Source organism: Euprymna scolopes, chromosome 19 (assembly GCF_053919585.1).
Source record: "Euprymna scolopes isolate OS-2025 chromosome 19, ASM5391958v1, whole genome shotgun sequence".
Classification (NCBI taxonomy): Eukaryota; Metazoa; Mollusca; class Cephalopoda; order Sepiida; family Sepiolidae; genus Euprymna; species Euprymna scolopes.
The window spans coordinates 120,419,332-120,435,701 of record NC_136500.1 but is presented as its reverse complement, the minus strand read 5'-3'; the positions used below and the strand labels follow the sequence as shown (position 1 = coordinate 120,435,701).

General features: G+C 29.3%; 1 long non-coding RNA gene across 1 annotated transcript in view; it reads right to left on the bottom strand.

Annotated features, from left to right (window-relative positions):
- Positions 1 to 3,618, bottom strand: part of LOC145239924 (uncharacterized) — a 12,205-nt gene extending 8,587 nt beyond the window's left edge. Inside the window, exon 1 of the long non-coding RNA XR_013862413.1 lies at positions 3,331 to 3,618. This is a non-coding gene — a long non-coding RNA (uncharacterized LOC145239924). The remainder of the gene's footprint in view (positions 1 to 3,330) is intronic.
- Positions 3,619 to 16,370: the final 12,752 nt, after the last annotated feature.

Genomic DNA, 16,370 nt, shown 5'->3' with positions numbered 1-16,370 from the left:
TGATATTATAATATTATTGGTTTAGGAGTTGTTTAGTGGATTAAGATTTTGATATTATAATATTATTGGTTTAGGAGTTGTTTAGTGGATTAAGATTTTGATATTATAATATTATTGGTTTAGGAGTTGCTTAGTGGATTAAGATTTTGATATTATAATATTATTGGTTTAGGAGTTGTTTAGTGGATTAAGATTTTGATATTATAATATTATTGGTTTAGGAGTTGTTTAGTGGATTAAGATTTTGATATTATAATATTATTGGTTTAGGAGTTGTTTAGTGGATTAAGATTTTGATATTATAATATTATTGGTTTAGGAGTTGTTTAGTGGATTAAGATTTTGATATTATAATATTATTGGTTTAGGAGTTGTTTAGTGGATTAAGATTTTGATATTATAATATTATTGGTTTAGGAGTTGTTTAGTGGATTAAGATTTTGATATTATAATATTATTGGTTTAGGAGTTGTTTAGTGGATTAAGATTTTGATATTATAATATTATTGGTTTAGGAGTTGTTTAGTGGATTAAGATTTTGATATTATAATATTATTGGTTTAGGAGTTGTTTAGTGGATTAATATTTTGATATTATAATATTATTGGTTTAGGAGTTGTTTAGTGGATTAAGATTTTGATATTATAATATTATTGGTTTAGGAGTTGTTTAGTGGATTAAGATTTTGATATTATAATATTATTGGTTTAGGAGTTGTTTAGTGGATTAATATTTTGATATTATAATATTATTGGTTTAGGAGTTGTTTAGTGGATTAAGATTTTGATATTATAATATTATTGGTTTAGGAGTTGTTTAGTGGATTAAGATTTTGATATTATAATATTATTGGTTTAGGAGTTGTTTAGTGGATTAAGATTTTGATATTATAATATTATTGGTTTAGGAGTTGTTTAGTGGATTAAGATTTTGATATTATAATATTATTGGTTTAGGAGTTGTTTAGTGGATTAAGATTTTGATATTATAATATTATTGGTTTAGGAGTTGTTTAGTGGATTAAGATTTTGATATTATAATATTATTGGTTTAGGAGTTGTTTAGTGGATTAAGATTTTGATATTATAATATTATTGGTTTAGGAGTTGTTTAGTGGATTAAGATTTCGCATGTGTTCTACCCGATTACCATAACTATGATGTAATTTATCAATTAATACGGATTGTTTACCCTTCGAGAAATAATCATACAGTATGTACTTCTTTGTGGTTTACTTTCATGTTAGGTGAGCATTATGCTTACTTCACCTTTCTGGTCAGCCACTATTTTGTATGTGGTTTATAAAATGCAGACTTCAAAGATTTGAAGTCATTTAATTAGAAGTTGAGCTCAAGTAGTTCAAAAGAGAGACTAGTGCTTTGGATATAGAGGTTGCCATATTGCAAATGGCTTTAACGATATATTTATCATTATTTAACAAGATGTGCGTATTCATATTGCCATGAATTATCCATCAGAAAATATTTAGAAACCAACTTTTTATTAATTAAAATATTAACTATTTTGTGTGTGGTTTATAAAGTGCAGGCTTCAATTTAATTAGAAGCTGAGCATAAGTAGTTCAGAAGAGAGACCAGTACTTTGGATATAAGTTGGTTGTTTTTGTTTTACGGCATATCAACCCTTTTCAGGTTATTTAATGCCGAATCCAGTTATTTTGTAGAAATTCTTTTTTAATAGAATATATTTGTTTTTTTTTTCAAGTCTGTTTCTATTTAACTCATAGTTGGGATCCTAACAAGTACTACCACTCCGCGTCAGAGTGGACCTGGGAGCAATGACAATTAAAGGGTTGCTCCACACTCCCCAAAGCCTGCAAGCTGGGGCCTCACCACTGGATAAAGTTTAAGGTCATATCCAGGACCACTTTGGATATAGAGGTTGCCATATTGCAAATGACTTCAACGACATATCATTATTTAATAAGATGTTCGTATTCATATTGCCATCAATTATTCATCAGAAAATATTTAGAAACCAACTTTTTAGTAATTAAAATATTAAATTACCCTTCTGATGAGAAAGAGAAGTCCAGCTTTTAGAACTTGCATTTCTTAGTTGAGCATAAATGCATCCTTTTAATTGCTGTACTAGAAAAACAAAGTTGTTGTATACATAATTTTTTGTATAAAAATTATAAGAGAAACTAATCCCTATTCTAAAAAATTCAGTATTGAAAAAATAAATAAATAAATTTACGGAATAATATTGAATGAAACAAATACAAATCAACGGAATAAAATTGAATAAAATATTAAAAAATCAAACAGAATTCTCAAACAACATGATATTTACGTCTAGATGGAAATTTTTTTTTTTTTTAAATGTTAAGGAAAAAGATTTTTAAAAAGTGTAAAAAAAAATTAAATAACGAAAAAATAGTTTTTGTTTTTTTTGCTCAATTGTTTACCAATTCAAGCATATTCGAAATCAATTATTGTGTTTATGGTAAACATTATTATTTTCTCATAAATCACATAAGTTTTACTAAAATAAAAACATTTTTAACAAAAACCTGAATGTCAAATTAAATAATGGTTTTTTAGTTGTTTTTAATTGGAGATTAATAATTTTTATTTACGGAATCAGATATTATTTTGGGTTTGTATTACTGTACACATAAATTCGAAAAAGTTGTCAAAAAACAAATATATAACAAATAAATGTTATCAAAGGCAAGATAAGTTACTTTTCTACCAAACTGGATATATTTTTCGTGTTTTTATTCAATGTAACATGTTTAGTCAGCTCGAAAAACATACACTGTTTACTGATGTAGTGGAAAATTCAAAATGGCGCCCGACTCTCTTTAACACGGTAAGTTCGGGAAAAAAGTGTTATAAATAATAAACTAGACAAAATACTATTAAAAAACCACCGAATATATGTCAACCTATGTCACAGGAATATATATTGAGCGAGTTTCTAACAGTATTTTGTCTAGTTTTATATTTATAGCACCTTTTCCCAAACTTACCGTGTTAAAGAGAGATAGTCGGGCGCCATTTTGAATTTTCCACTACATACATCGGTAAACACAGTATGTTTTTCGAGCTGAATAAACATGTTACATAAAATAAAAACACTGAAAACATATCCACAAAATAACTTATCTTGTCTTTGATTACATTTATTTGTTATATATTTGGTTTTTTTTGACAACTTCTTCGAATCTATGTGTTGTAAACCCATTATTTTTTATAGGATTGCCATAAAATAAACTTATTTTAATGTTTAAATTTTTTTAAAAATTACTGAATTGAATTGTAGTCTTTTCAAAAGTGTAAAATAAAGGGGGAAAACCCTTACCTTTCATTCCACGAGTTTAATACGAAAATTAAAAAAAAAATCAGGAATAATTCGTTTTCCTTTGTGTTCAAAACAGAAAGTTATTTTGCTTGTTATGATTTCTTTAGTAAATTGATACAACTTTTCTTTTGTGTTTCTAATTCATTAAGAAATAAAATATATGAAAATATAACAGAATCAAAATTAAAAGATGAAAAACACGATTTTAAAATGATTTAAACATGGCATTATTAAAAGAGAAAATCAACTGCTAAAGAACAATAAATTTAGGTCATCGTAAAGCGGTGTAATCATTATTTCGTTCCTCGTTCATGAGTTAAGTCTACCAAATTGTTTTCCTAAAAAAAATATATTATACGTAAGGCTTATTGTGCTTTCTTTAATAAATTACTCTTTTGTGTGTCCAATTCATGAAAAAAAAAAAAAAAATGAAATGTATGAAATTCAGGTTCATTTTTATTTTAATTGAACATTTCATTATCCTCATATAAAAAGAATTGCGAAACTGAATATTTCAAATGAACAACTCAATTAAGAGGAAGGAATTACACAAACGGCGAAGTCAGTCAAATGACAATATAAATTATAGACAAAGAAGTATGATTATATTATGTGTAACTTGCAACTTATTGTTATCAGATTCGATTCGATTTAATTTACGATGACCTTTTCTGATGATTCTAGATTTAAACCTACTAATTAGCACCCCAGTTTACATCGATGAAAGTGTAGTAGCTGTTACTTGTTTGTCTGCAGATAATAACCATGTTTTGCACCCTGTCAGCCATTACTTGAGGGGAGGGAGTTAGTAAATTGTTAATAGCTCAGGTGTCGCTACCCGGCAATGTTTAACGTGCACTTCTAGGCCATTCTTTTTCTCAGCTTGGCCGGTAATTTGGCAGTTTAACTCAGTTCAGTTATAAAAGTCCCAAAAGTCGAACAACATGGTGTTTGAAAAATTATTCTCCCCGTTCCTAACAGTTCCAACTTCCTTGCTTTCACTCTTGACTTTAGATATTTACGTTATTTTTTGTTTTTACTTATGTAATATAAATAACTATACCATATAAGTTTATAGTTTTTATTATTGCTTTTGGTTTTTCCGATATTGCAAAACAATGTTTTAAGTAAAATGTTTCCCCGGATTATTTGGAAATAAGATTTTTTCCAATCATTTGGGGGGGGGGATTTTTTTTCAATTTTTTTTTTTTTTTAATGAAAATTTTCAATCGGCTTTTTAGGGAAATGAAATTTAATTATTAAAAAATAGTTTTTTCTGTTTGTTTTTTTTTCTTTTCAAGATATTTTTTCCTCATTTCTCGCTTTGAAATTTTATTCAAAATTAAAATATTAAAACAATTTACAATAAAAATACAAACTACATTTTTCGAAATGAGATTTTTGTAACAAGATTTTTTATTCTAACGTGGCTTATAAGGTTTTCAAAAGTGACTTCTAAAGATATTCTGAACAGATTAATAAATGCAGTAATACAAGTGATAGAACTGGTTTCCGAAATTTTACTTTAAAGATTCTTGTCGCCATCACACAGTGCAAGTGGAGTGGGAGATGGGCTGCCTTGAGCGACTGACTCGCTGGCTTTGCGAATCCCTTCCCCTTTTTGCCCGGTACACGTATCTAGTAGTCGGCCTTTAACTGACCTGTGAGTGTGTGCGCTTCTCTCTCGCCCCATCTCCCTCTTTACCTCTCTCTCTCTTTCTCTATCTCTCTCCCAATTTGAAACGACCTGTCCGTTCTTCCTCCTTTTTGCCCTTGGCCATTGGCCAATCAGGATCCTTGTGGAATGCCCCGTTTTATGTGCCCTTTTAAAAAAAATCAGTTTGGAGGTTGGCCATCTTGGAAGAAGCATCCTTTAGACTCCGTTGCTGACCGTTTTTCGGCAACGTATTTTGTATATTTTTTATCCTTTTCTGACAGTGGAGTGCCTTTTAAAGGAATGTATTGAAGTGTTTGTAGGCACCTCCCTTTCCAAGAAGAACATTCGACGTGCCGTCGATAAATTTCATCTTATTTAAACGTTGGGTAGAGAGCCCAACTATAAGAACTGTATTGAAGTGTTTGTAGGTACCTCCCCTTTCAAAGAAGAACATTCGACGTGCCGTCGATAAATTTCATTTTATTTAGACGTTGGGTAGAGAGCCCAACTATAAGAACTGTATTGAAGTGTTTGTAGGAACCTCCCTTTCAAAGAAGAACATTCAACATGCCGTCGATAAATTTCATTTTATTTAAACGTTGGGTAGAGAGCCCAACTATAAGAACAGTGTCGGAATTTTTTAGTAAACTGCTTACTCCGAAGAAAGGAGGAATAAGGAGAGAGAGAGAGAGAGAGAGAGACACTGACAACCCTTCATGAAAAGGAGAGTGGACCATTTGTTTGGAACCCTATTTCGGGCGAGAGAGACATTTTAAAAAAACCTTCGAAGGTTCGTTTATTTGTGAAAAAACGCGTCTTAAAGGACTCCCTGTTTTGAAATGTTTATTCTCTTTTCATTCAGACTTCAAGTAAGCCTTTGATATTAAGAACATTATATATATTTTGAAAAGTCTCCCTTTTGAGAGACCATTTTAATGTGAATTTTTGCCCAGTTGCCTTTTTTCCTTTTTATATTGAATGCCTTTTTGTTTTTGATTTTTTCTCCCTTTTTTTTTCTCTCTATTTGTTACTTAGTAAATTTTATTTTACAAGCTTTTGGGAATTCAAAGCAACCAGACACCTTTTTCTTTAAATAAACATTTATAATTCTAACAGTTTACAGGGTCTCAATTAATTACCTTTTATTTCTCTTTGTGTTGTTGCATGATATTCTTTCTCTTTTTTTTTCCCAATCGTTTCCCAAAAAGACGAGTTTTGGCGACACCCCCAGAAATTTTCGTCACTGGCAACAGAAAGTGCAAATGTGATATTCAGTGATTTGATTCAAGAAAAGTCTTTTGTTACGTGTATAAAAAATACACTTCCCCTTGTCTCTGTAACTCTCCTTGTAGAGGTACACTAGGTGTGTCAGAAATTTCGTGAAAAATAATGAATAATTCCACCCCGTCTTTCCAAGCTTATAAGTCCTCGAAAAATGTCATTCCAGCCCTAATTTTTCTTTTCAATTAAAGGAGCAAGGTTTCATAAAAAACAAAAAAAAAAGTTTGTTTGTTTTTTTTAAGGTTTTAAACTTCGGACTTTACAGGTAAATTTCTAAAAAAAATTACTTTTTTGTTTTAAATTTGTATATATTATTTATTGACCTTTTCTCTTCAATTTGTGATATATAAAACTTTGGTGAGTAAATTAATTATTTACTTTTTAATAGACATTTCAAAATTGGAGGCGTGAATTATTCGCCCCCTGTCTTTCCAAGCTTATAACTACTCGAAAAATGTAATTCAAGTCCTAATTTTTTTTTCAATTAAAGGAGCAAGGACCAAGGTTTCATAAAAAAAAAATAACAACAAAAAACAAACAACGTGGTTTTAAAAAAAAGGTTTTAAACTTCGAACTTTACAGGTAAATTTCTAAAAAACACTACTTTTTTTTTTAAATTTGAATAGATTATTTATTGACCATTTCTCTTCAATTTGTGACATATAAAACTTTGGTGAGTAAATTGATTATTTACTTTTTAATAGACACTTGAAAATGGGGGGGGGGGTGAATTAAAAAAAAACGTTTGTCTAAAATATTATATTCGGTTTATTGGAAAGAGCATAAAATTTCACATTGACCCTGAAAATACCGTAAAAATAGAATCAATAGAAAAATTTTGATAGATTTTTAACGTTTAAAAATTGAAAAATATTGCGTTTGTAAAATTCATTACTGTTTTTTAAAAAATAAAATAAAAATTTCTATTACTTTTAAAACAACTTTAAAAGTGTATTTTGGAAGTATAATCCATAAAGAAAATAAACAACCCACTTTTAAAAGAGAAATTACGAGTTTTTTTTATATTTTATTCGCAGTTTCGTGTTAGGGTGTCAAAAATTCCTACAAAAATTCTGATACACCTAGAGGTACACTTTCCCTACTGACTTCTCTTAGTTTGGGTAACTCACCTTGAAGGGGAGACAGCGACTTCCGGCATGACTTACAATAATGTATATTTGATTGATAAGAATCATTTTTTTTTTATAAGAATCATTGTTTATTTTTTATAAGAATATTTTTATTTTTGATACGAATATTTTTTTTTGACAAGAATCGTTTTTTATTTTTAATAAAAATCATTTTATTTTTGAGGAGAATCATTTTTATTTTTGATAAGGATCATTTTATTTTTGATGAGAAACATTTTTTATTTTTTAAAAGAATCATTTTGTATTCTTGATAAGCTTCATTTTTTTATTTTTGGTAAGAATTATTTTAGTTTTTTAGTAAGAATCATTTTTTTATTTTTATATGAATCATTTTTTTATTTTTGATAATAATAATTTTTTTCATAAAAAATATTTGGTAGTTTTATAAGCATCATTTTTATTTTTGTAAAGAATAATTTTTATTTTGATTATAATAATTTTTTAATTTTTATAAGTATCAGTAATTTGTGTTTGAGTAAAGAATATTTTTTTGTTTTTGATAAAAATCATTTTTTATTTTTGATAATAATCGTTTTTATTTGGATAAGAACCATTTTTTATTCTTGATAATGATCATTTTTTTTTATTATTTTTAGTAAGAAAGGATTTAATTTTTGATAATAATATTGTTTTAGGAGGATCATTTTTTATTTTTGGTAATAATCATTTATCATTTTTGTTCAGAATCATTTTTTATTTTAGTAAGAATAATTTTTTGATTTTGATGAGGAATAATTTTTATGTTTTGTAAAAATCATTTTTTATTTTTGGTAAGAATTTTTTTTATTATTACATCGAAATTATTTTTTATTTTTGATAAAAATCATTTATTTTTGATAAAAATCATTTATTTTTTATAGAAATCATTTTTTATTTTTGATAAGAATCATTTTTATTTTTGATAAGAATCATTTTTTATTTTTTTATAAGAATCATTTTTTTTATTTTTGATAAGAATCATTTTTTTATTTTTTTATAATTTTGTTTTATAAGAATCATTTTTTTTTATTTTGATGAGAATCATTTTTATTTTTGATGAGAATCATTTTATTTTTATGGGAATCATTTTTTATTTTTGATAAAAATCATTTTTTATTTTTTTATAAGAATCATTTTTTTTATTTTTGATAAGAATCATTTTTTTATTTTTTTATAATTTTGTTTTATAAGAATCATTTTTTTTATTTTGATGAGAAACATTCTTCATTTTTGATTAGAACCAGTTTTTTTTCAAAAGAATCAATTGTTTTTGTAAAAATCATTTTGTTTATTTTTTATTAGAATCATTTTTATTTTTGATAAGTATTATTTTGTGTTTTTATAAGAATCATTTCTATTTTTGTTAAGAATTATTTTCCTTTTTGATAAGAATCATTTCTTATTTTTTATTAGAATCATTTGTATACTTGTATGAGTAAGTTTTTTGCTTTTGAGAAAAATCATTTTTTTATTATTGAAAAAGAATCATTTTTATTTGGATAAGAATCATTTATTATTTTTGATAAGAATCCTTTTATGTTTAATAAAAACCTGTTTTTGAGTAAAAATAATTTTTTATGGTTGCTAGGAATCATTTGTTATTTTATATAAGAATCATTTGTTATTTTTGATGAGAATCATTTTTTTTTGGTAGGAGTAATTTTTTTAGTAAGATACTTTTTTATTTTTGATAAGAATCATTTTAGTAAGAATTATTTTGTATTTTTGTCAAGAATCATTTTTTTTACTTTTGATAAAAATAATTTTTTTTGATAAGAATAATGTTTATTTTTGAAAAAAATTAAATTTTTATTTTTGACAAGAATCATTTTTTTTATTTTTGATAGGAATAATTTTTTATTTTTGAAAATAATCATTTTATTTTAAAAAGAATAATATTATATTTTATTTTTTCGTAGAAATAATTATTTATTTTTGATAAAAATAATTTTTATATTTTTTATAAGAATCATTTGCTATTTTTGATGAGAATCATTTGTATTTTCTGTAAGAATCATTTCATTTTTTAGTAGATCATTTTTATTTTTGATAAAAATAATTTTATTTTTTCTAAGACTTATTTTTGTTTTTAGTAAGAATCATTTTTTTTTTATAAGAATCATTTTTTATTTTTTCGTGGAAATCATTTTTTTAATTTTGATAAGAATATTTTTTACTTTTGCTAAGAATCATTTGCTATTTTTAATAGGAGTAATTTTTTTGTATTAAAATCATTTTTTAGGTTTGATGAGAATAATTTTTTTTTATTTTTGATAAGAATCAATTTTTATTTTTGATAAGAATCATTTTATTTTATGAGAAGCATTTTATTTTAAATAAGAATATTTTTTTTATTTTTGATAATAATTATTTTTTATTTTTAGTAAGAATAAGTTAATTGTTTTTGATAAAAATCAGTTTTAATTTTGATAAGAATCATTTATTTATTTTTAAAACAATCATTTTTTTTTTAGTAAAAACCATTTTTTTATTTTTGATAAGAATTTTTTTATAAGGATCATTTTTTATTTTGGGTAATAATCATTTATTATTTTTGATGAGAATCATTTATTATTTTTGATGAGAGCTATTTTTTATTAGAAGTAAGAATCAATATTTATTTTTTATGGGAAATATTTTTGATGTTTGCTAAGAATAATTGTTTATTTTTGGTAAGAATTATTCTTTATTGTTCCGTCGAAATCATTTTGTATTTTTAATAAAAATGATTTATTTTTTATAAAAATCATTTGTTACTTTTGATAAGATTCATGCTTTTTTATTTTTGATAAGAATCATTTTTTATTTTTGACAAGCATCATTTTTTATTTTTGATAAGAATCATTTTTTATTTTTTATAAGAATCATTTTCTATTTTGACAAGAATCATTTTATTTTTGATAAGAATCATTTTTTATTTTGATAAGAATTCTTTTATGTTTGATGAGAATCATTTTTTATTTTTTTATAAAAATCATTTTTTTATTTTTTATAAGAATCATTTTTATTTTTTATAAGAATCATTTTCTTTTAATAAGAATCAATTTTTATTTTTTGTAAAAATCATTTTTTATTTTTGGTAAGAGTCATTTTGTATTTTTAGTAAGAATCATTTTTTTTATTTTAATAAATATCATTTTTTTATTTTGATAAGAATCATTTTTTTAAATCATTTTTATTTTTGGTAAAAATCATTTTTTTTAATTTTTGGTAAGAATCATTTTATTTTATTTTTGATAAATGTCATTGTTTAATTTTAGTAAGAATCATTTTTTATTTTTGATAAGAATCATTTTTAAAATTTTGTAGTTTTTTACCCATTAAAAATTCTACTTTTTTACTAGTATGTTAGAACAGGCTTAAAATATCTACAATTACTTAATTAAAAATATACGGCTGAGTCGTAGGTTAAAATAAGGGTACTTATGCAGAGAATGATCCGTGCTGAAATAATAACGTTATTATTTCAAAAGCCATTCTGAACATGGGACGGGGAGGGTGTTTTGTACCTATTCTGTACTTTAACCTTACAATTGAATAAAAACATATCATAAAACTTTAATTAAACATAAAAATACAATTTAAAAAAATTGCGCGGATCACTCTCTGCATTAGCACCAAAATAAGAAAACAGAAGAGAAGGTCATCATCAAAAGACGTCATCATTTTAGACTCGATAATCGCTTAAAAATCGAAAATTAAACAACATACTGATAGAAACCCACCCAATAACAGTATATTTTTAAGTTCATTATGCCAAACGATATTTTACAGTATATTTTGTTTATCAAATTGTTAGGTGAAAGTACAGAATTGTAATGAAAATGTGCTCTACACCCCTAGAACCCCCCCCCAAAAAAAAACCTTTACAAGTCTATACCTCCTTACTAAAAAATGGAAACTGAACAATTACATATCTTGTTGCTCGTTAACTGGCCATGAAGTCGGTGCTCATTCTACGTTAAATTTATATAGGAAAGTGATCCCAACTCAGAAATCTTAACTATTTATTATTTAGTTTTTTTAATTGTTACTTTGCGGATTTTTTACAAGGATTTTAAGTGTAATAAAGAAACAGAAAAAGAAAAAAGTGTGCGAAATGCTAAAAGATATCTGTTTACAACCCTTCCTTTTCATAACCTATCATACTTTCATAAATCAGAGTCCATTTTCTGTAGGCATTTTTTGAACCCAGCCATCGACGGGTACTTTTGCTAGTATATATATATATATATATATATATATATATATATATATATATATATATATATATATATATATATATGGTTTAGGGGGTAAGTTACGCTGAGTTAAATTATAAAGATTTGCCAATATTTTTTACGTCAAGTAATTGCTAATTAATGGTGGCCAATAAATATGTGTTCATTTTATGTAAACTTTATAAAAGAAATTGATCCCTATTGTAAAATCTTGAATATTGTATAAAACATTAAAAAAACAAAAACTCAAACGGAAAATATTTTTTTCGAATCTAAATAATAAAATATTGAAAATGTATTTTGTTCTGGTTAGTCGTTCGTTCACCAGTCGGTAAACTTCGAATTAAATGATTGTATTTATGGTAAACATTATTTTCTCAGAAATCACACAAATTTTATGAAAATACAAAAAAAATGTTTCTTTTTAAATTTAAATCTCAAATTGAATGATATCTTTTAAGGAGATTTTTTGGTGCTAATGCACTTACTGATCCGGCGATGGGGAGGGGAGGGTGTTTTGTAACTATTCTATAACCTTACAATTAAATAAAAAGACATATTATAAAACTTTAATTAAACTTTGAATCACTGATCCGCGCTATTTTTTTAATCGTATTTCCAAGTTTAATTAAAGTTTTACCGCGCTATTTTTTTAATCGTATTTCCAAGTTTAATTAAAGTTTTATAATATGTCTTTTTATTTAATTGTAAGGTCATAGAATAGTTACAAAACACCCTCCCCTCCCCATGTTAAGAATGTTTTTGTTTTTTTAATAATAACGTTATTATTTCAGCACGGATCAATAAGTGCACTAGTACCGAAAAAGGTAGATTTTGGATATTTTTATGAATTAACTACGCTGGGTTTGATTGTAAAAATTTAACAAGATTTTTTCTACATTAAGTTCCTGCTAATTAGTAATGAGTTAATTTTATGTAAACTTCATAAAAGGAAGTAATCCCGATTCTGAAATCTCAAACATTGGATAATATATATATATATATATATATATATATATATATATATATATATATATATATATATATATATATATATATATATATATATATATATATATATATATATAAAACAAAACAAAAGAAACGGAATTTTCTAGCTACATAATATTGGATAAAACATTAAAAACCAAACAGATTTATCTATCAACATAAAATGTAAATGTAGATAGAAAATATGTTTTTAAAACAATTTAATACTTAAAAAGCAGTTTTTGTGCCCAATTGTCTAACAATTCAACCAACTTCGAATTAAATTATTTATTTTATGGTAAACATTATTATTTTCTCAGAAATCATGTAAGTTTTACTTAAATAAACACATTTTTGACAAATGGGATTGTCAGGCTGTATTTGGGACTGAGATTGATCACCAGCTGTGTGTGTTGCTTGATGGTGTTCTGAAAGGACGTTTTGTGCAGGAATCGCCTATTTCGGCGGTATCGTTGTCCGTCTCTTGCTTCCACTTTATAGGACCTACCTGTCATTCGATTTTCGACCGTTGCTTCCCTCCACTATCTTATGTAAGGACTGCGTGGCTGGACTCGGACGTTATCACCCACGTTGAAGCCTTTTAGCTCCTTTCCCGTCTTATGGTGCCTAATCCTCCTCTCCTGTTTCCTCCACGCTTCATCAGTTGAATGTGAGTAACAGGGCTTGAGCTTTAATTCGACAGCTGGTACCGTTGATCTTGTCCTTCTACCAAAGAGGCTTTGTACTGGGCTGCTGCTTAGTCCTTCAGTTGGTGCGTTGCGTAGGTTCAACAGTCCAAGGAATGGATCTTCTCCTGACGCTTTGCATTTCTGGAAGAGGCATTTGGCGATTTTTACTGCTGCTTCAGCAGCACCATTTGCTTGGCTGTTGCCTGGCGATATCGTTTCGTGTATGAATAGCCATTTCCTTGCAAATTTTCTGAATGAGTAAGATGAAAATTGAGGACCATTGTCAAATGCCAGTACCTCTGAAATTCCATGGCGTGTGAAATGCGCTTTCATGCATTCATTCATGGCTTCTGATGTGGGTGTATCCAGTTTGTCAATTTCAAAGAAATTGCTATGTCTGTCTACTGTGATCAGATAGTTGTTCCCTCCCCATGATAGGAGGTCTGCTGCTACTTGTTGCCAAAGTCTTTCCGGCACTGGTGCTATGATCTATGCTTCTGCTGGCTGGCGATCTGCATAGGTTGCACAGGTGCCACAGGCTTCGATGTATTGTCTAATCTCTTTAGACATTCCTGGCAAAAATATGAGGTCCCTCACTCTTCGCAGACATGTATTTATGCCGAAGTGGCCGGCATGTGCTCTTTGTTTCATCTCACTCTGCATAGCATGCGGTATGACTATTCTTTGTCCTCGCAGTATTAGCCCATCTTGTACAGTGAATTCATCTCTGTAATCAAAGAACAGTTTGATAGAGTTATGTAAGCTTTCATTATTATGCGGCCACCCCTTAGCGATTACTTCTGACAGTGCTCTTATGTTGGATTTCTCAACAGTCTTTTGGCGAATCTCTGCGAGCCTGTGGTCTTGTATTGGCTGCATTGTGAGATTATTCACTGACATTATTTCTTCCAACTCTGGCTTGCTTGTTGGTGCTCGTTTATCTGCTAATGGGATAGCTTTCCCCGGCTTATATCGTAGTGTGTAGTTGTATTGCTGGGCCCATAGCAGGAAGTTTTGTATCCGTTTTGGTGCCTTCGATAAGGGCTTTTTGCTGATTGAGACAAGCGGCTTGTGGTCAGTCAAAACTACTACTTCTCTTCCATGTGTGTAATGGTGAAATTTCTCTAGGCCGTATACAACTGCCAGCATCTCCTTCTCAATTTGTGCATATCTTTGTTCGGCATCTCATAGGGATCTACTTGCAAATGCAATTGGTTTGTAAACCTGTATTAGCGCTGCTCCTAACCCGTACTCACATGCATCATTCTCGAGAATCAGCTCCTAGTGGGGGTCGTAGTATGTAAGGACGGGTGAGTTCACGATTGCTTCTTTGATAGTGTCGAAAGCTGCTTGTTGGGAACCTGGCCATGACCATGGGACATCTTTTTTAGTGAGGTTCTGAAGGGGTTTTGTCACTGAAAGGTGATCAAGTCACTGGATGCATCATCGAACTCAACGTGCCAATATCCTGATGAAAGGTCTACTTTTGTAAATACTTTTGCATCTCTCATGTCATGAAGGATGTCCTGGAGAATTAGTACGGTGTAGTGCTCTCGCATGAGTGCTTTGTTGAGCTCATAAGGATCCAAGCATATTCTCATCGCCCCGTTTTTTTTTCTTGTTATGACAAGTTGGCTTACCCATGGAGTGAGTTTATCTACTGGTCTGATCACTCCTAATGTGGTCAGTCGACTTAACTCCTTCTTCAGAGCGTATATCTATAGGTACTCTCCGATTGGGCATTATAGTTGGTATTGCGTCTGGCTTGAGCTGGAGAGTGGCAACACGCGGCAACTTGGCCAGTTGATCATCGAACACTTCCTTGTAGCGTTCCTCTATGTTGACTGCTGCGACACGGTGGAGGTTCTTCTGTTTTATCTCTACAAGGCCCATTTGTACGCTCGCCCGCAGGCCAAGCAGTGGCTGGCAATCATCTCCATCCTTAAACACTACAAATTCCACTGAGTAGGTTTGCTGCATTTTGGGGTTTCTTATCTTTCTTCGGCATACCCCAAGTGGCTTCATCAAAGACCCATTCTACATTGAAAAGACCCCTTTGTATGGTTGCATCTTCTTTGCAAACCTTTCAGGGAGGGTATTAATGGATGTCCCTGTGTCAATCTGGAAAACAACTTCTTTTTTGCTCAGAAGCATAAGGCGCCTGGCTTATTTTGCCTGTTTTGTTTGTTGGGGTTTTATCGCATTCACCCAGTGGGTGTATTCTTCATCTTCCTCTGTTAAGGATGTATTAAGTTGGTGCACACGTGGTGAGGGTGCAATACGTTTCTTGCTTTCATACATTCATGTGCTCTGTCTCTGTTTTCGCGTCATTCTGTCTTTGTTGGACACTTGGATTCGAAATGTCCCTTCTTATTGCATGTATGGCACAGTTTGCCATGGGCTGGGCATCTCTTGCGCTTTGGCACGTGTGCGTAGCCGCAGAATAGGCATTCACTTTTGGAGACGAGTTCCTTCATTTGACTGGTGTCACGTACCCCCATCATTTGGGTTGTATCCAGTCCCATTCCTTGACTGTGGGTTGCGGCCATTTCAGCCACTCTGCATATGTCAACACTCTTCTGTAGGGTAAGGTGCTGTATCTTCAGTAGCTCCTGCTTGGTTAATTGGTCACCGACACCTTCTACAATCTGGTCCCGCAGAAGTGAGTCACTGCATCGGGTACAAAAATTACACTCTTCGACAGTACTCTTAAATCGTTGTAGAACTTGTCGAAAGCCTCTCCCTCACCCTGTTTCCTCTGGCGGAATGCAAATCTCTCATAGGTTTTGTTAAGAATTCCGACGGAATACTCCTCCAGTGCTTGTAGTATTCCTCTACAGTGCGCTCCGTCGCCAGGGTGTCAAACTGCATGCCCTGGTATATTTTCATGGCGTCATCGCCCAAGCAGTTCTCCAAAAGGGTAACCTGAATTTCTCGTGGTTTATGGTCCAGACCAGTCAATAACGAGTAGTTGGACCATCGTTTATAATATATTTTCCAGGAGTCGTCCTTATTCCCACTAAATATGAGTCGTTATGGTGGCCTTATGTGTAAGCCAGACATATCGTTAGTT